The sequence below is a fragment of the Amblyomma maculatum genome, chromosome 8, assembly GCF_055883805.1.
Source record: "Amblyomma maculatum isolate TAMU_Amacu chromosome 8, ASM5588380v1, whole genome shotgun sequence".
NCBI classification, from domain to species: Eukaryota; Metazoa; Arthropoda; class Arachnida; order Ixodida; family Ixodidae; genus Amblyomma; species Amblyomma maculatum.
Window position 1 is genome coordinate 86,799,920 of NC_139351.1, and position 21,514 is coordinate 86,821,433.

The 21,514-nt window shown below is 42.7% G+C and overlaps 1 protein-coding gene across 9 annotated transcripts in view; it reads right to left on the bottom strand.

Moving 5' to 3' along the window:
* LOC146181709 (inaD-like protein) overlaps window positions 1-21,514 on the bottom strand; it is a 1,346,554-nt gene that overhangs the window by 98,152 nt on the left and 1,226,888 nt on the right. For 8 of the 9 annotated variants that reach the window (XM_084576720.1, XM_084576719.1, XM_084576716.1 and 5 more), the window contains one exon: window positions 6,174-6,562. The exons of the other annotated variant lie outside the window; for it this stretch is intronic. The gene's annotated coding sequence lies outside the window, so the exon portion shown is untranslated. The remainder of the gene's footprint in view (window positions 1-6,173; window positions 6,563-21,514) is intronic. 9 annotated transcript variants of the gene reach the window in all.

The following is a 21,514-nucleotide window of genomic DNA, read 5'->3' on the forward strand; positions in this document are numbered from 1 at the left end:
CCGTGCGCCCATTCATTTGGCGCTTCCTCGAACACCACATCACAGAGCAAACAGAAGCAGACCCAAATGTCTAGGAGCAGTTAGTACAGCAGGCATCAGCGGCGTTAAAACATGATTTATAGGACAGAAAAGCGCATTATCTGTCACAATACTCCTCGTACACACGCACCATGCCATAAACGAAGGGAAGAATGTGAAACAGTAGTCAACCTCTTTACTCGAAGCATTATTCACCTCCACATTCGCAACAAATACGTAGCAGAATGCGGCACTAAGGCTTTCGTCTTTCCCCACTTTAGTCGATAAAGTGTCTCGTAATGTTTTCTTTAGCGAAGCATTTCGTTGCGCGTCAGAGGGCGAAGAAGTGACAAACTAGTTCCTAGGCGGATTGTGGAAGTTCGGAAAGTCTATTTGTATTTATCGATTTGAAAAAGCGATTATCGTTTTACGAACTTTCGAAAAAGTCCCGACATTCTGAACAGTTCGCGTGAATAATGTAGCCGGTCTCATTTCGTTATCGAAAGCAGGCGATGTGAAAAAAAAAAAAAAAAGCTACGAAATTCGCATAGAAAAACGGAGCCGCAGAGCCGCAGAGGATTAAAGAAAACGGGCAAATACGACACAACTGAATTGAACGGAAACACTGGGTCCAAAGTCAGGCCCGTCTGTGTCGTAACGACTTATAAAAACGACATCAGGAAGCGTGAGTGCACCGCATTCGTAAATGCGCTGAAATCCCGGGTGAGCTCGGTGACATAGTTTCGGATGGCACGTATTGGGACCGACGACCGAGCTCACGCACGACGACATTTCAAGCTTACAAGCTCGAACTGAGCAGATGCCTCGGCGATGTTAGGCATTCTTAGGGAAGCTGCGATTGTCGCCGCAATATTGGATTCCCTTCTTCCTGGAAAAGAGTCCAGTCTAAGGAATTAGGGAGCAGAAGCTCTATACCCACTGACAACAAGTAGAACAGAAGCGTCGAGCATCTCTGTGTTCTATACAAATCGAAGGGGAGCAGCCCCATGTGTACTGTAATTAGCGGATGCTTCCTCACTGCGCTAATGAGAAACAAATGAGAACTGAGTAAGCATAAAGCGGGCTTCTTTCTTATCCCGGTTCTATTTATTCTTGCCTGCGGTGTATCAGTAGGAGCAACAAGCGAAACGAGATGGGAATGGCAGAACAAAGTCAGGAGAGGAAAATGCCGTTAGGTGATGGCACATCGATTGCACTGCGAGTAATAGGCTATGAAAAAATACACGTCATCCTCTAAAAAAATCCAGGGGAGAATATGGCAGGGTTCTCAAGTTCGTGGGTGACTTGAGAAAAAATATCTGACACCCAATGAGGACCTCGTCCGACGTAACACTCTGAAGTAATTACGGGGGAGCAGCCAAAAATAAAAGAATAAAGATCAAACACAAATCTTACAAATATTAATAATAACAAATTAACAGACAAATGATAAAGTAATAACACAATAATTAACTAAAAATGAATGTTATATGCATGAAATAAAAGACTGAAATAATTGAATTTACTTAGTGAAAACAATATGCACAAGTGCGGCGGAAGAAAACAAATTACGAAGTTTAGTACCCTGTTGTCCAGAACAGTCTATTTTGTGACCCTCCTGATCGACGTCAACTGAGCATCGGATTCCATGAGACCTTTTTTCTCTGTGCCAGCGACGCGTGGCATCTCAGTATGTCAGAAACCGTTTTCCTCAGCGTGCTTGGATTAGCTCTGACGGGACAGCTGCGTCCTTCCAATTAACTAAAGATTACTACAGCCATCGGCTAATTGATACCCCCGAATGGAGCTTATTGTCAGCACTGTTCTATACTTTTATTCATGCTGGCGTTTTGTCTGATCCTATTTCTTCTTTGTTCTGTACTGATGCCCCCTCGTCTCTGTTTTCTGGTCTTCAGTTACCCAGCTTCCTTCCTGCCTTTTTTCTAGCCTCTGGCTAGAGCTTTCTTCGTCATCATTATCATCATCCACCAGACTACACCCACTGCAGGGCGAAGGCCTCTCCCATATTTCTTCAATTAACCCGGTTCTGTGCTAGCTGTATTTACTTGACCCCTGCGAACTTCTTAACCTCATCCGCCCACCTAACTTTCTGCCACCCCCTGCTACGCTTTCCTTCCCTTGGAATCCAGTTTGTTACCCTAAGCGACGATCGGTTATCCTCTCTTCGCACTACATGTCCTGCCTATGCCCATTTCTTAATTTCCACTAGAATGCCAGTAACTTGAGTTATTTCTCTGATCCACTCTGCACGCTTCCTATCTCTTAATGTTACCCCTGCCATATTTCGTTCCATAGCCCTCTGAGTTGTCCTCAACTTAAGTAGAAATCGTTTGGTTAGCCTCTTTCGTTGTATGCGTCCAAATTCCCGAGCTACGCGCACAATCACTGACCTTAAAAATTCGACATGGAGGCGAAGTTGGCGTCTGGGCAGTTAAACAGCACACACTAGATTGCAATTTCATATTGAGCAATTTGATTCAGACGCGAAAGAATAGGCGGCATTTTAAAAAAAGATACCTTACCAGTTCGAAAGAGTGGACTTGTTTGAAGAGCCAAGCAGTCTCTCCTCACTCTGAGCTCGTAAATGAATGCTGTCTTACACGTGTAGGTAAGAAGCCAGAAGTTCACTTACTGCCGCTACCTAGGCACTTATGCAATAAGCTCCTAATGCCTGCTCAATCGCTTAGAGACGGCGCTTCCAATTGACTGCAAAGGTGGCGCCTCCGTCGCCTGCCTTTCTCAAGTAAGGATGTTCGCGCAGCTAATGTGGCCACCGTTCGAGCAATGCTAGGAAACGGGGGGGGGGGGGGGGGGGGGGGGGAGGGCTAGTCGTTTTGTTGGACGTTCTACGCCCGCGGGTAGACTACACGGCGAGACTGGATAACGCCTCAATTTTAGGCTAAACCTAGTGTAAATACCCTTGAATGGTGAATATGGAACGTATGAGCAGAGTTGCTATAATTAGCAACGTAATTCGCCGGTGGTTCTTCCCTTTCCTGTTTGTGTAATGTTTATTTCAAAACCGCATAATAGTCGCATTTTTTAATGTCCAATAAATATCAGATGTTCACCACCCGTGTCGTCTTCATATTTCTTCTCTTCTCTGTTTTGCGCTGCAGTTCGGATTGTTGGTTATATACTTATCATTAATATTATCCTGTCAAGACTCGACAGCAGCGACCATGCATAGCTCGTATGGCAAAAAACTTTCGCACGCGCGACGTGCGGAGGTCACGGGTTTAGATCCCATTTTCACTATGCGGTTGTAGTTTCTTCTACTTCCCAGACAATTATTTAGCATGTAAAGACTGATCGCACTGCTAATTTCCCATTACTAATCAAAATCAATATTCCAATATGTTTTTCTTGATTTCAGTGACTGTTGGCGACATGCTTGAGCATGTCATAACGAGGAAATAATTTTCTTTCTTTTATGTACCAAATTTTGTAGCTTTAGTGAAGGTTTTAGTCGCACCAAATGAACAATTTGTCATCAGCATTTCACTTGGCGCGAGGCAGTAGGCATGCACAATATTCCAAGCAGGTGAAGCTGCCTGTATAGTGTGCCATGCATTTTGATGTTTTTTTTTTAGCATTGATCACACTGTGCGTTTGATGTCTCCATGCGAGGTTTGCCGGAAAATATTATTTTTATCCCTTTTTTTTTCTTACCAGAGGTAATTTGTGTATCCGCGATGTTTTCAAGATACGCAGGCCTTGAGCGCGTGAAACCAAACCTATTTAGGGCAACGTGCCGTAAGGAATGAATCCTTATCTCGTGCTATAAATATCAGCAAAGCAGAGATTCCTCTAGACTATTTGTTGGGCTGCATATTTGGCCCGTACTGGTAAATAGTATTGGCCGAATATGCAGCCTACATCGTTCTTGTAACAGCAAAAAGTTCAATAAATATACTGAGGCGGTTCTATCATCCGCTGTAAAGGCCGGAATACATGCGGCGTTTTTTTCCACGATTTTCGCGCGTCGAAAACTGCCGCGCCGACACGACGCCCTGCTCGAGATACATGGAACGACGAAGCGGCGCGAGCGCCGCCGCGGATCCCTCGATGCGAAAGCAAATGCAGCAGCGAGCGGAAATAACCGCAGAGCGAGGTACGTGAGAGAAGCGACGCTGTCCCTTGTGGTAAAATCCCGAAAGTGCTCATTCGAATGCTACTGTGCTAAATGTAGAAAGCGTACATAGGTACGCTAGGATTTGGCTCGCTCGAATGAACGAAGATACTTCGGAATGCCCGCTCGGATACCAGCGGCACGGTTCTTTTTTATTTTTACAAATTTCACTCCAGGGAGCAAACAAACACACAACGATCCGAGAGTAGGTCGTATACTCACAAAAAAGCGACATTCCGTGCTCGATTAAGCGTTTATTTTTACGATAATCACATTTCTGCGGCCAAACTGCCCCATACCTCGTCAGCCATGGCGGCCATGTTGACAGAGGCCGCTCAAACCGGAAATGCCATTTTCCGCGCTCCTATTGGCTCGCGTCGACAGTCGTTTCCGGTTCGAGAGGACGCCGCGCCGCCCGCGCGTCAAATATCTGGCAGGGCCAGATCGGTGGCGGCGCGCGTTTTTTCTGACGCGGGGCGTCGAGTGCGCGCCGTCGGGCGTAAAACGCCGGTTTGACGCGGCAAAAACGCTCCATGTATTCCGGCCTTAAGAAGGGTAATGGGAGTCAGGTGTGTCACACACGACACGTCTCTACTAAGGCAAGTTGTACGATGCAAGGTCCTCATAGAGGTTTTATGACCTATTGTCGCAGAAGTATCATGAAATGTTCTGCATTGCTATAAAATAACTGGATATATTATAATTCAGACATGTGTGTGTCTTGGTATGTCAAATCCCGTATAAATTTATTGCATAATAGAATTTTTTTCTTTCAATACGGAGGAGCTGTAAGGTAAATTGTGACAGTGATAAGCGTCCGCCATCTTATTTTATATTATTTCTCATTATGACACCCACTAGTAGGTGCGGATGTCACCACCGCCATTTACTCGCCAACAGCCCTCCAAGTTGCTATGGCAGGCACATTTTTTCCAAGAAATGAAAACAACTCTGTTGTGTCTTTGAAAGCGCTGCATTGCTTTCGTCAGCCTTTCCTCTCTACAGAGACTGAAATTACTGCGCGAAAATTTTCACACACAGAGTCTTTGAAATACAGAAGCTGTTGCGTATAACGAAACAGCTTGCTAATAGACCTCGTACAACATCAGCATCTTAAGAGCCAATGTGGAGTTCGCCGAAACACAAGCATGGAATAGGGACAAACATATGGAGCGTCAGTCAGTTCATTCGTTCAGTCATGTCCGACTCTTCGTGAGCGTAGTGAACCACATATATTGCGTTAGAAGGAGAGTCCACTGCTTCACAGGATATCAATGAATACGGAATTACTGCAGGCCGATTTTCATTGCAAAGAATTTACTGACGAGCCCATAATGACTCGTTCTTTTAATAAACCATCAGCAACAGGCGCAAGAGAACCGCAAACGACAGAGCAGATAAAATTAGACACCTTGTCTAAAGCGAGAGCTCTGTCAGGGATGATTGAAGTGGACTATAAGCATGATGTGTGCGTCATATCTGTCCTTGTAGCGCGTACGAGCCATCGTTTAGTTTCTAATGGGTTTATGCCCATTTTGTGCGCCGCGTTATAAAGAAACGAGGAAGAAAATGAAAATGGCGGCTGCCGCTCGCATAATGTTTTTCTATACAAATCCTTTTGTTTCCTACTAAGCTCAATGCCTGCTTTCTTTTTCTGCTCACGTCCCTCTCTGGCATTATGCGGACTCCACATAATCATGTCATTGTGCCTGGAGTTTTTCGGTACGAAAAAAAAAAATATGATTAGAGAGTTTGAATTATTTTTGTACACAACAGGTGTTGCTAGATCGACTCGTACGAGCTGCAGGAAGAGGTGTAACGCCTACACCACGCGTATAGTTCACCTAAATCATACCTGACAGCTTGGTATGAACTCCATCCGCTATTTCCGCTGGATGGTTTGTTGGCTCTAAGAACAGGTACGCCTAGGCGTGTTGTATTAGCGGGCTATTCGACCACTTTCCAGAAGAAGAGAGGCTAAAACGAAAAATAAACGGCTCACCTACGGCACAGCAGAAACGCTGCCCAGGGAATTCTTGAAATTCGACGACTCGAGGTAACCCTTTCGGCACTTCGATGCACGTAAGGCTTTTCAGTCCGAGACGCTGGTGGGTTTGGTTACGTCTAAGACGTGACACGGCACGACGAAGTCAAATAACTTATCTCAGACACAAACCCGAAGACACGGAGCTCTCGAATGAACTGCCGGAAACCATCGCACAATCCCAGTCATCTCATTGATCGCGGCAATCCGACGCTCCTTTCGTAGTCTCGGATTGAGTTCTTCGGATTATTTATCAGAAAGGAAAGCAGAGGCTTCTCAGAAGAAATATCCTCTTCTCTGTACCCTGGAGTGGATCTCGCGTCTTTTCGATGTCGCATCAAATCCGTCTGCAATGGAAGACAAAAAAAAAAATGCCTGAATCAGCATGGCTACAGAAGCTAGCCAGTCTTACATTGCGTTTGAATAGAGCCCTGCCACTGACAGCCTAGACGATGGTTGACGGTAAGTAGAGCGATAAAGACATCCACTAAACGCACGCTGACTACTGTTTACTCAGACAAGAAAGACGCTCGTAAATAGTGAGGTTAATAAAAGTACTTTTCGTAGCGCGTGTGGTTCGTGCGCTGATCCCTTTTTCCTCCTGTATCCGGCATTGATGCTGATTTTGACAGCTCGATAATTAAATACCTGAATCAATGTTGACCTATGTGTTTATTTCCATCTACTGTTCTTTGATGTGCCCACATTTGGAGCATAAAATTCGACCCTACTCGCGTTCAAAAACTGGCCAGGCTGATTGGAATAGAAGTTGGTGGTTAGAAGTTGTCACACCTCAGGTCAGTGTAGAAATATATATTCATGTGTGTTTGAGGAAGCACCAGAAAGGGAAAGTCTCAATGGCTGCTTTGCGACACAAACTCTCCATGCTGCCAGTGCCAGTCTTACCGAACGACTTTTTTGGGGCAGCCACCTGCGTGTGACAGCTTGCCAGAGTTGTTGGATTCAGAAGGAAAATAAAACAATGAAAAAAAAATTACCCATGAAATGCAGTGAAACGAGCATTGGCCATTGCGACGGACGTTTAGCTAAGTTTTTATTGTCGTCGAAGGCTACAAGCGCCGAAACAAAATTCTCGCAAAACAATGGGCCTTGAAGAGGTGACACGTGTTGTTAGAAAAGTACGCGTGCCTTTAGTGTTTGTCTCTAAGGTGACGTCGCAAAGAGACGACCAGGTGTTCCTGGCATTATTACTGCCGCCGTAAGTGTAACATTCCTGGTCACTGAATGTTTGTCGTTATTTCTAGTACGCAGCTCCTATCTAGTTTTATAGGAAGAAATTCAGCCTCAATCACTCTTTCAAGCTTACGTTTGTTCCGATGACCAAGAAAAGAAGAAAGGAAAGAAAGCGGACAGAAACTGGTAAAGTTACGCACATAAAAAGGACACAGAAACTTTCTTAAGTTTTGTTGTGCACCTCAACCGTATCCATAAGTGGATGATTGAAAGAGCGCATGTAAAAGGGAAGATGGAGAGTGGTGCCACCTTGGAGGACTCTGGGATAATTTTTACTCTTTATTTCATCCAACTACACTTACATGCGCAACACACGGGCAGCTTTTAAATTTTGCCTCCATCGACCCGCTGTGAGAGTGGACGGACGTATCTCACCGAGAAGAACGACAGAAAGAGGAATCTGTAGCGCAGGCGAATTTTACCGCGACTGTGTCACTTGTACAGACACGTGATCTGCGCGTCTTGCGAACAGAAGCATGACAGGAGAGACTGAAAGGCGAAGTCTGGAACGGGCCAGGACACCGTAAGGGCCATTAACAACGAGCGAGAGCTCTCCTTGAAATGCGGAGAACCAAAACATAAAGCGTGAGGTTAAAAGAAGTTCAGCTATGCAATAGTTCTGCCTTTTTCTTGGTGAAAATTAATTGCTGCGATTTTTCGTGGTCTTACGGAGCAATTTTCTTAAATAACCAGCTGTCTGTTGTCTAAGTTCCCTGCGCATTTATTAAACTGGATAACAATTACGCGAGCCCCAAAGACTGGTTTATCGCGAAGATGCCGATTCAGCAGCTTGGAAAAGAGCAAAAAATCGCGCCTTGTTTTAAGACTCTCGCATGAAAAATCTGTTTATTATCCTGCGAAGTTGCTCAAGCGTACTCCAACGGACCTGTAATTTTGTTCTTCTTCTGGACATGTCCACGTGAGCTCCTGGCCTCAAAACTAGCCTAAATAATGATTTCTATAAACAGCTATAATAGAGTTTGGTTATATGACGTCTTAGTACGAGAGAACAGTGGTTCTATATTTGGGATTAACAAGCACTAGGCGACCCACAATCTTCCCATGATTCAGTGAGGCCATATCGTGGTGAAGCGAATGGGAGGAATTAGTGTACCTCCGGACACCGGATTAGTGCTTTCGTAGTAATAAATAAAACATCCTCGTCGCTTTCCTTGGCTTTCGAGAATTCTCGAAGAGTGGCCGCAGCAAACATCTACGCCGTGCGGTGAAGGCCTACCCACCGCATGTTAGTTTCCCGAGAGCGTCGAGCCTGAAACCTCCTCTGAGATTTTGCGGACTTCTTTTGACTGGTTCCCTTGACGCATTTATTTTGCCTGCTTACTCCCTTTTTTCCATCGCCTTTATAACCTTCCATCTTTTTTCTCCTATTGCATGGCAGCCAATATGTTTTGTAGCAGGCTGGCCGCCCCATCTTTGTAATCTGCTTCGCCTCCTCCCCTCTCCTCTAGTTCGGCAAGGCTTGATGCTATAGATGAAAAGACTGTTAGAGTGCTGAACAGTACGCTACTAGGATCACCCATGCCGAGCATCACAATTCAATGGGCCTTCGGTCTGCCTGGGAAAGATATTTATGCACGTAATTAAAGCGACTAACGTTATTAGAATTGCCATAGCAAACCAAAACTCTAACAGCTTCCTCGCTTCAACTCGCTGGTTGCCATAGCAAGCACGAGGGCGCTAGCATATGCCTGGATATTATATGAGGAACGCCTGAGGAAATTGGACAGTAACAGATGGGCAGCTAAAGTATTTAAATACCTATACCTAAAAAGCGTTGACTCACAATGGAGGAAAAGAGCTAGGAAACTAACCACTAAGTATGCTGGTCACAAGGACGAAGAAATAAAGAGCGTTAAGCAACAGGTAAAAAACACGTAAGGTAAAAGTGGGACAAATTCGATGGAAAAGAAACAGAGTGTGGAATTAAACTGAAAGTGGAAATTGCAGATCACGAAGGAAGCTTTCTTTGATAACTCAAGAGGCAGTGCTCTACTTTTTGAAGCTAGATTAGGGTGCCTTAGAACACGCAGCTACAAAAAGAAATTAAACAATGAAGATGACGCATGTGCTGTATGTGGTAACTCCAGTGAAACAATTGACCATATTATACTCGAATGTAATGATATCCATCCGAAAGTCGATGCAGGCGCAGTCACTGTTCCTGAAGCTCTGGGGTTTAGGGACTCCAGTGGCAGGGAAAATAAACCGGCGGTGGAAGCTAGCAAAAAGCGACTGGAAGATTGGTGGCTTAGAAGCAGAGAAGTGACATAATGTCAGTAATGTAGAAAGAAAAATTCAATAAATTGAATAATGGTATAGTTAACCAATCTAAAACAATAATTAAGATATAGGGAGAAAAATGAGCATGATAGCTACTTGTACCACCCCGTTTCAAAGGAGACGCTCCTATATTCCATCCATCCATCCATCCATCCATCCATCCATCCATCCATCCATCCATCCATCCATCCATCCATCCATCCATCCATCCATCCATCCATCCATCCATCCATCCATCCATCCATCCATCCATCCATCCATCCATCCATCCATCCATCCATCCATCCATCCATCCATCCATCCATCCATCCATCCATCCATCCATCCATCCATCCATCCATCCATCCATCCATCCATCCATCCATCCATCCATCCATCCATCCATCCATCCATCCATCCATCCATCCATCCATCCATCCATCCATCCATCCATCCATCCATCCATCCATCCATCCATCCATCCATCCATCCATCCATCCATCCATCCATCCATCCATCCATCCATCCATCCATCCATCCATCCATCCATCCATCCATCCATCCATCCATCCATCCATCCATCCATCCATCCATCCATCCATCCATCCATCCATCCATCCATCCATCCATCCATCCATCCATCCATCCATCCATCCATCCATCCATCCATCCATCCATCCATCCATCCATCCATCCATCCATCCATCCATCCATCCATCCATCCATCCATCCATCCATCCATCCATCCATCCATCCATCCATCCATCCATCCATCCATCCATCCATCCATCCATCCATCCATCCATCCATCCATCCATCCATCCATCCATCCATCCATCCATCCATCCATCCATCCATCCATCCATCCATCCATCCATCCATCCATCCATCCATCCATCCATCCATCCATCCATCCATCCATCCATCCATCCATCCATCCATCCATCCATCCATCCATCCATCCATCCATCCATCCATCCATCCATCCATCCATCCATCCATCCATCCATCCATCCATCCATCCATCCATCCATCCATCCATCCATCCATCCATCCATCCATCCATCCATCCATCCATCCATCCATCCATCCATCCATCCATCCATCCATCCATCCATCCATCCATCCATCCATCCATCCATCCATCCATCCATCCATCCATCCATCCATTGATGTTCGCCGCCTAAAAAATCCCGAGCATGCATTTGGCTTTGGCAGGTGACAAGGCCGGAAACTGATGTCACGTGAGCAACATGATCGAGTTGAAATAAGTGGTCAGCTTGGGCACCTTTCTGCACATAGAAGGGAGCTATGAGAATCCAACACCGCCGAACATCCTGTCTTGTCGCTAATTTTTGAGGCCGCAACCACGTGGCCTTGCACGGATAATTCCAACTCAGTCCCGTAAATCTTATCTTATGACTGAACAATGACTTGCAGTGACCTGACCTTTGATCTTTACTTGACCTCTGACCTTGATTTGATCTTAGACTTTGGCATAGACCACGAGAGAAATCTGTACTTCTTTGGACACTGCCATTTACGAAACTAGGTTAGGCCTCCAATGATTGCCTTATTTTCTGCATAATTCTGTACTTTTTGCACTGTTATGTCAAGTGCTAAACTGATTTTATGTGCGCTATGTCGCTACGTACAGGTCCGATCAGTCATGACTATTTAGAAGCGTGTCCTAATACTTCGTAGATTAGAATAAATTTTCTTCACAGGCTAACGCCTACCTCGCTCCAGCAGAGTTGTTTATGTTTTAGCAGGGTAGATGCGTAGGCAAGTTGGCGAGACATAAGGAAAGTAAAACCGCAGCAGGCACAGGACGGAGGGTGGAGACAACACAGGGTGGTACTGGAAATTGAAAATGTGACGTAAACGCTTCCTAGAGTTCAAGAGTGGATGGTAAACCACCCTATGCAGTAAATGTATGTCAAGAGCCTTAATCCCGCTGACGTCGTGTGGTTGTTTCTTTTTGTCAACTATCCAATTGATTAGGTTTCATTAATAAGGCAGGTAAACTGACTTCCGGGTAATAATCATTCCTAAAACATATATACACGAATTTTATACCCGTTGCTTGGATTGGGTGACTTTGGCTTTCCTGAATGAATTTCTAACTATTTCAAACTGAACATGAATTCTTTACAATAAGGTTATGTATTTCATTTCACTTGTTATTTTGTTAGGGATATCTCAAAGCGCCGAGCTAACCTAACCACCACACTATACGCGGCCAACTTTAGTTGCCGTGGCAGCTTGGTTATCCTTACTCCAGAAACGGCCCCGTTGGGGCAGCTCCGGGGTCAGACCACTCGACGGCTAATCTCAAGGAGGCGGAGTCGAATCACGGCTGCGGCGGCCACTTTTCAATGGAGGCGAAAAGCAAGGCGCCTACGCGCTATACGATGTCAGCATACATAAAAAAAAATCCAGAATCTTCGACTATGATGTCTGTCGTAGTCTTGTCGCTTTGGGAAGTTAAACCTTTCTAACAAAACGAAAAAAATATTCAGGAACGCACTATGGGAGTCTTTACTGCATTCGTCGCTCCCGCTCATAAACCCCAGCAATTACCGCGGAGGCGTCCACACGCTTCTGGCCAGGGACGCTTGCCGCGCTCTGAGCTTCCCTAATTAGCCGCGGGCGCCTGCGTGCAACAGTGACGCAAGGAGCTCGCAAATGAGATTTAGAAAGTTTGCTTCTTAAACCCTGCGCTCGCAGCGGTTGTGAGCCGAGGTTTGCGAAGGCGCGGTCCCAAATTAGCTGTGCGCGGTCGTAAAAACGTGTGAAGTGACTGCGACCTGCGACGCCTAGAAAGATGCTCACGGCTACTCTCCCGCTAAGGAAGTCAGTAATTGCTGCAAAATGGACTTGACACCCACGATAGAGGGTGAGAGTAATGAAAAAAATGTTGTATTTGGAAAACTCGGACAATTAGGGCGGAGTTCCTTGATTTCTTCCAGAAACGCTAGAGTTGAACCACGATTATTTGGCACATTTGCTTTGGTGTCATTATTGCTGTATTTGCTCCTATATTGCGTGACATTAATGGACCAGAAGCTAGAACCACCCGGTATCGCAGGTGCTTTCCCGTCGCCGCGCAAGTTGAAATGTTAGATATATTTTTATAAGTATTGATAAGCATCGAAGGCAAGTAGGAGAGATGAACGAAAATCAATAATTGCAGCACTCGAAAATCGAATAGCTCCGAAGCGTGCGTATTCAGTTGGCTGTAATTTCAAAGAATCCAATCGAAAATTGCGGACACAGATCTTCGAGCCTGAAGTAAGTATCTGCGCGCCTTTGCACGCTACCAAGCACGTCCTGTTTATTCTGTGGCGCTTTTACAGCTGGTGCAATCGGGCAGATACTCTAGACTTTCTTTTGTTGAGAAAGTAGCAAGAATTTTGAGATTGCTTATGATTAAATATCGTGAGCAGATTTCCCGACGATGTGCAGCAGAAACAGATCTGAGCATCATGTTATTTATCTTGTTGACGATCGCGTGTCCTTGAAACTTTGCCTCAACTTCGGAAGGTCAAGCACGCTAGACCACGCTAGATATGAAAAAAATTTCATATGCAAGACCAGTTTAGAAAACTTTAACCTTCTAGCGGCCGCAAAATACTTTAAAAGAGTAAGTATTAAAACAGCTCTGTAATTACACACACAGTTATATTTTCGCTTCACTCGTTTACAAAGCTTATTTTGAAAACACTCAGAGCTCTTTTCATGCTAGTGGCTTAAGTATTAAAAAAGCCACGAAATTCAGCTTTATGTGTGCGTATTTTGCTATTGTATGAGTAATTCGGAAAATAATTTGCATTTCCACACAAATAATGCATGAATACAAACAGAAAAATTATTTTTGGTTAAAAGAAAATTCGATGACATCTTGAAGGAAGCGTCAGTTACCGCATGTTTATATTTATTATACAATGCAGGTTCGTAGTCAGGGGGTCGCGAACTATTTTAGGACGGAACTACTCGTATAAAAAACACAGTGGCCTAATTTGTTTGCAATGTATGGCTTATAGTGTATGCACGCGCAGTACATACCTAGCACTTGCTGAAATAAATTAACAAGAATTACACTTAGAACTTTATGCAGCCTTTGAACAACCTATGACCCGTGAACACGTTTCCCTTTTTTTTAATGGAGACGTTCAAGCGTCAGTTTAGCATGGCTAAGCGGGCTTGTACACACGAAATCAATTTTTAGCACCCGTTTAGTTATGCTTTATTTATCTTCGCTTCGCAACGTCTTGCCATGTATAGTTTTGTATTTAACGGCTACAATAGACCTTTGTTAGGATTATGGAGGCCGAATGTTGTAAAAGAAAGCACTTCGTAACATAGCTAACCTTTCATATGACTCCTATGCAACGAATCAATTTGCCGAACTCAGAATTGTGCCGGTTAGACGGATCTAAGCATCATGCATGCTCGTAATTAATTCATTTGAGACTAAAAACTGAGGTTCGAGCTAAAACATCGTCGTACATCGTTATATAGCTTATATCAAGCGAAAGTGAGCTACACTAACTGAATATCATAATTTTTATTCCTAATTAGTTATTGATGTAATTTAATACTTTCGCTACATGAAGTCATATATTGTTGAGAAAGGTTTCCATTGTAGAAGTTGACAATAAATATTACAGTGCAGCTATCGGTTGATCTGTCGTATAACCTGGATTAAATCTTTATTATTGTTTTCTAACGGCTGCACGAAGAAAGTTTCACTGCCACCATAAAGAAATCCAAGAATTGCGGTAGGAATGTTCATGCGTTCAAAGAGAACAATAGCTGCTGTGATGCTTAGAAGCACACGCGACAGCTGAGTGCATTACTTGGAAAGTGTGCGATGCAGGAGAGACGCGAGGTAATATATCCACCATACGGCACGGAGAGTCCTCCGTGGTGGTCATAGTGGCACGAATGGAGGTGTCGATGAAAGCGACGACACAATATGCCGTTCGCTATAAACAGCCCGAGCGTCTTTACGGGCAGTAACCCCTAAACGATGATTTATTGCGGCATTAAGACAAAGGCTAGCCTTCCTGTCGCAATTAACGTTTACGTCGGTGTCCGACTTGTTCGCCTGACAGTTATGATATTTAAGTGCGCGCAAATAGGTCGCGAATAAACACCGCTCTGCTTGCGCGTCGAGGATTGTCTCAGGCTGAGTAACTGAAATAAGTTACCATAGTATATTGTAATTTTCCCAAGGCTATAGGGCGAAATCACCGTTGTACGAGGAGTGGTCTCAGAACAGTTATGTTGACAGCCTCTGTTTAGAAGGAAGGAATAATGAAAAAGCTTCTGGGACAGGGTGATTTTTCAAATAACGCTTGTTACATTATTAATGCAACGCTGCCCAACCACAGTACCGGGATTCTTGCTTCTTTTCCGCAGCTATACACTTCCCGTAGGCCGGGAAAGGGGAGACCAATGAGAAGTACGCGATTCATTAGCATACGATGACGTCAAGCACTGGCCCCCTGTTGTTATTCTTCGGCATTTTGTATGTATGTATGTATGTATGTATGTATGTATGTATGTATGTATGTATGTATGTATGTATGTATGTATGTATGTATGTATGTATGTATGTATGTATGTATGTATGTATGTATGTATGTATGTATGTATGTATGTATGTATGTATGTATGTATGTATGTATGTATGTATGTATGTATGTATGGTTCGTTTGTGGGGTTTAACGTCCCAAAGCGACTCAGGCTATGAGAGACGCCGTTGTGGAGGACTCCGGTAATCTCGACCGCCTGGCGTTCTTTAACGCGCACTGACATCGCACAGCACACGGGCGCCTTCCTTTTCGCATCCATCGAAAAGATGCCGCCGAGGCCGGGATTCGATCCCGCGTCCTTGGGAACAGTAGTCGAGCGCCGTAACCACTGCACCACCCCGGCGGGTATGTATGTATGTATGTATGTATGTATGTATGTATGTATGTATGTATGTATGTATGTATGTATGTATGTATGTATGTATGTATGTATGTATGTATGTATGTATGTATGTATGTATGTATGTATGTATGTATGTATGTATGTATGTATGTATGTATGTATGTATGTATGTATGTATGTATGTATGTATGTATGTATGTATGTATGTATGTATGTATGTATGTATGTATGTATGTATGTATGTATGTATGTATGTATGTATGTATGTATGTATGTATGTATTTATTTATTTATTTGGAAATACTGCCAATCCCAATCGGGATTATTGCAGGAAGGGCACACAAATTTGGAAATACACAACAAAAGTACAAAAATATACAGCGTTACAACGGTTTGAAACAGTAGTACAGTTAATAGCAAGTATTTGATAATAACGGATTACAAATAACATGAGAGTAACTAAAAAAAATGCCTGAAAACACACCACAACGAAGCACACTTGACATTAACATAGAGCACTGAATGAGTTTGAACTATGATTATAACTGACATTGTAAAACGAGTAGGTGGGCTTCATAAGACTGCAAAAAAGTTTCTAAAGATGAACGTGTTATACATGATGGTAGGTTGTTCCATTCTCTAATTGCTGTCGGGAAAAATGTATGTTTAAAACAGTCTGTGTTAAAGCGATATTCTTCCAGTGTTTGTGAATGTCTATGTCGTGTTGCTCTTGTGTCTGGTTTTGCAATATACCTCGAAGTATCTATGTTTATCATTTTATGAATGAGTTGGTAAAGCAGTTTCTGCCGTGCAAGCCTGGCGCGGTTTTGTAACGTGAGTATTCCAGCTTTGTTTATTAGTTTTGTGGGTGAGTCCGTTTGTCTGTACTTGTTATAGATGAATCTAGCAGCTTTCCTCTGGACGCCCTCTAGTTTTTTTATTAGTTTATCTGTAAACGGAAACCAGGCTACATTTGCGTATTCAAGTACGGGTCTGACAAAAGTATTATACGAAAGTAATTTAATGTCTGATGGGGCGTCTCGGAGGCGCCTCTTAAGAAAAAAAAGTCGTTTTAGTGCTGATGATGTAATGAAGTTCACGTGAGTGTCCCATTTAAGATTATTTGATATAATTAGGCCTAGGTATTTATGCTGTGTAACTGTGGGAAGCGGAATATTGTTTAGTGTGTATGAAAATTCGGACACACTATGTTTCCTGGTAATTTGTAACACGGCTGATTTTTCAGTATTAATGCTCATCTGCCATTTAGCGCACCATTCACGTACTGATTTTAGTGCATCATTAAGTGCTACATGATCAATTGGCGAATTTATTTCATGGTATAATATACAATCATCAGCAAAAAGCCTCATATTAACACGAACGCTAGCAGGTAAATCATTTATGAAGATTAGAAATAAAATAGGAGCTAGAACGCTGCCCTGGGGTACACCTGACGTGACCTCAGTTATTGTGGACTTTTCACTGTTAAGCTCTACAAATTGTAACCGGTCAGATAAATAGCTTTTGATCCAGTTAATGATTGTTCCTTTGCCTAGTGTGGATTCTAACTTTAGAATTAATTTGTTATGCGATACACGATCGAATGCTTTAGAGAAATCTAGTAAAATCAGGTCTATTTGCTTTTGGTGGTCGATGCTAAGAGAAGCATCATGTATTAGTTCTACTAGTTGAGTGACGGTGGATAGGTTTTTACGGAAGCCGTGCTGAAAAGGTGATATAATGCGTTGATCTTCCAGGAATGTTGTTATATGTTTTAAAATTAAGTGTTCCAGTAGTTTACATGCAGTACTTGTTAGTGAAATGGGCCTATAGTTACACGCTTGATTTTCACTTCCACTTTTATGGATAGGAATTACCCTTGCGATTTTCCAATCTGCGGGAAGGAAAGATGAGGCTAAAGATTTGTTGAAAATAAGGCATAAGTATTTTGCGACCCATTCCGCATATCTTCTAAGAAATGTGTTTGGTATTTTGTCTGGTCCGGATCCTTTTTTGGTATCTAAATTTAGCAAGAGGTTAAATACGCCAGCCTCGTCAATTGTTAGTGGTTCAAGGCATATGTTGGGAGCTTTTATGTGTGGTAAGTTGCCATCATCTGTAGTGAAGATCGAATGAAAATAATTATTCAGTGAGTTCGCTCTGGCTTTGCTTTCGTCAGGACTCATTATGGTCGTATTATGTTGTTTTGGGTTTAAGTAGTGCCAAAACTTTCGCGGAGAGCTCTTGAGAAAACTAGCAAGTTTGCAAGAAAAATAGTCAGCTTTGGCGACTTTTATTTTTGATTTCATATTCCTGGTGTATGTATGTATGTATGTATGTATGTATGTATGTATGTATGTATGTATGTATGTACGTACGTACGTACGTACGTATGTATGTATGTATGTACATACGTATGTACGTATGTATGTATGTACATACGTATGTATGTATGTATGTATGTATGTATGTATGTATGTATGTATGTATGTATGTATGTATGTATGTATGTATGTATGTATGTATGTATGTATGTATGTATGTATGTATGTATGTATGTATGTATGTATGCATGCATGCATGCATGCATGTATGTATGTATGTATATATGTATGTATGTATGTATGTATGTATGTATGTATGTATGTATGTATGTATGTATGTATGTATGTATGTATGTATGTATGTATGTATAATTTGTTCTCTGCACGCCTGTATATACTTTTCTTATAACTGCATGTATGTATGTATGTATGTATGTATGTACGTACGTATGTATATATGTATGTATGTATGTATGTACATACGTACGTATGTATGTATGTATGTATGTATGTATGTATGTATGTATGTATGTATGTATGTATGTATGTATGTATGTATGTATGTATGTATGTATGTATGTGTGTGTGTATGTATGCATGCATGCATGCATGTATGTATGTATGTATGCATGTATGTATGTATGTATGTATGTATGTATGTATGTATGTATGTATGTATGTATGTATGTATGTATGTATGTATGTATGCATGTATGCATGCATGCATGCATGCATGCATGTATGTATGTATGCATGTATGTATGTATGTATGTATGTATGTATGTATGTATGTATGTATGTATGTATGTATGTATGTATGTATGTATGTATGTATGTATGTATGTATGTATGTATGTATGTATGTATGTATGTATGTATAATTTGTTCTCTGCACGCCTGTATATACTTTTCTTATAACTGCATGTATGTATGTATGTATGTATGTATGTATGTATGTATGTACGGATGTATATATGTATGTATGTATGTACGGATGTATGTATGTATGTATGTATGTATGTATGTATGTATGTATGTATGTATGTATGTATGTATGTATGTATGTATGTATGTATGTATGTATGTATGTATGTATGTATGTATGTATGTATGTATGTATAATTTGTTCTCTGCACGCCTGTATATACTTTTCTTATAACTGCCAAGTATTTTACCCGCGAATTTTATTCATTTTGTCATAGGAGGTCCCCCGGACAGTTTTTCACTCCGGGACCTCCTTCTGTAATACTGATAACCATGTATACATGTATCTAACAATGAAAATAAAGGTGAAGTGTGAAAATATGTATGTGTATGTGTGTGCGTGGTGCTTGTGTGTGTGTGTGTTTGTAGGTGTATTATTGTCACGAAGATGTGAAACGGCCGCCAAGTGATTGTCCTTGCTACAGCAGGGCTGGCGTTGGCCATCCCATTTTTGTGGTATTGCTACGAAGGGCGTGTCCTTTCTCCTTCCCGACTATATGGTCGCTTCCTAGCAAAGCATATTTATGTGTTTTGTTAGCTCCATATAGCTCCGTGGCCGCTCAACAAAAAGCGGCAAAGTGGAATTGCGTTCTCTGCAGCTGTCATGGTGTCTGAATGACTTTCCCTCCTTTGTGCTGCTCGGGAATAGAGCACATCAGCTGATTGAGTTGCTGGCAAATTAATCAGAGAATGCATGCCAATTAGAAGCAGTCCTCTGAATGAGGAATGAAAGTCCTAACCCCTCATCAACCCCTCAGCGCAGCATTTTTAAAGGTAATTTTTCACTGCATGGCTCTGAATGTTTTGAGAACAATACTAACTTTATGCAGATTGTTGATGAACCACGCTTACATAAATTGATATTTTTTTTTATAAACTCCGATAAGTTTTTTTGCTGAGTTCAAAAACAGCACACAAAGATTTGCCGCTGTTTGGCTTAACTGCCATAAATCTTTAACCTCATCATTCATGACTGTTACCCGTTCCACGCTTAAGGATACGCAAGTGATTGATTGAGCTCCTTCATTATTTATATATTGCGCTATAATATGTGATGCCTCCATCCGTCTGGCTCAATGGATTCGGAATGTGGTGTTGACCCCAATGCTGGACCCCAATATACGCGAGTTTAGTCACCTCCGCGGCGCTCCGAAGTTTCCGTGAAAGACTGCCAGACGGCCTAAATGTACCTAGAGCTCTGTAGCGCGACCTCGCTCTCAGTCCACATGTCATTTCGGGACGGTAAGTTTGTCATACTGGGGCTTGTCTGACACCCGCATTTTGAGTTTCACGTGACGTGGCTATCACTCAAGATTTCTGACAGTCAAGTGGTATAAACAAACATACTCATTGGATAACAATTGAAACCAAAGCTGAAAAAGATTACGATGCAGATGACGTATACATACTCATAAGCCTATGCTGCAGGAGTGATCGCGTGGGCAGGACGATAAACTTTGTAGCCGAGAGAAATTGCTGACATAAATTGAATAATGAGGAAAAGGGAGATGCGAAAATATGACGTTGAGAAAATACGCCAGGTTTCTTGAGAGGCCTCGAGGCAGAAGACCAAAGAGTGCCAACAAATATGCTTCTGATAACCACTGGGTGTCTTAAGCTTCACAATATTGCATCGTACCTCCATAATGCATTCTATACATAAGGTAAGATGGAGTCCAGTCAGACTCCGCCCGCACCACTAATGTATCGCGGGGTGCATTCTATACAGCAGATTGAAGTGCAGTATGAGATCCAAGCATTTCCCTTTTGTTTGTGTTTTATAATGTCGCTGTTCTTGGCACTTACATGCACCGCCATTGTCTGAAGATCATCCTCCTGAAGAGCGCTTACACAGTTGCTGACTCGGTCATAAACGCGAGAAGGAGGTGGCGGATTATCTCTACATCTAATTTCCTGGCTGGAAGAGGTAATCCTCTTGTGAGAACGATGACTGAAGAAAGAGAGAAAGAAAAAGAAAGATCTCATGAAGAAAAACGCAGACGACTCGTAGCTTACGACTAGAGAACAACGGCTTTTTTTTTGCATCTTACTACATACCGAATCACATTGTATTGATGAAGATCTCTTATAAAGAAGAAATCTTTATAAGTCTCGACGGCCGTGCTGAATGCGCAGAATCCTATATGGCATCGTGCGTGGGGCAGAGGCTACCGGGCCGTATTTTCCGCTAATCGCGAGGCAGAGAACGAGAACCCTGCCCGGAAGCCCAGTCACCCGATGAGACATGTTTCCTTCTAGGTCACGTTCCCGCAAGTGCTGCTTACTCCTACCTTTCCAAAGCTGCCATTGAGTCACATAGGAGAGGTTCAGTTTTTTACCTGCCAAAAACTAAATCCGCTTAGACCGCTGCTTGTTTCTCATGACCCCGGTGGGCCTACGGACGAGTCTCACAGCGTTACCAGCCTAGGAGAGGTGTTCAGACAATGGTTATCAGTGAGCTTTACAATAATTTTTTTGATAGTGTAAATAGTTATTTGTGCAAGCTAA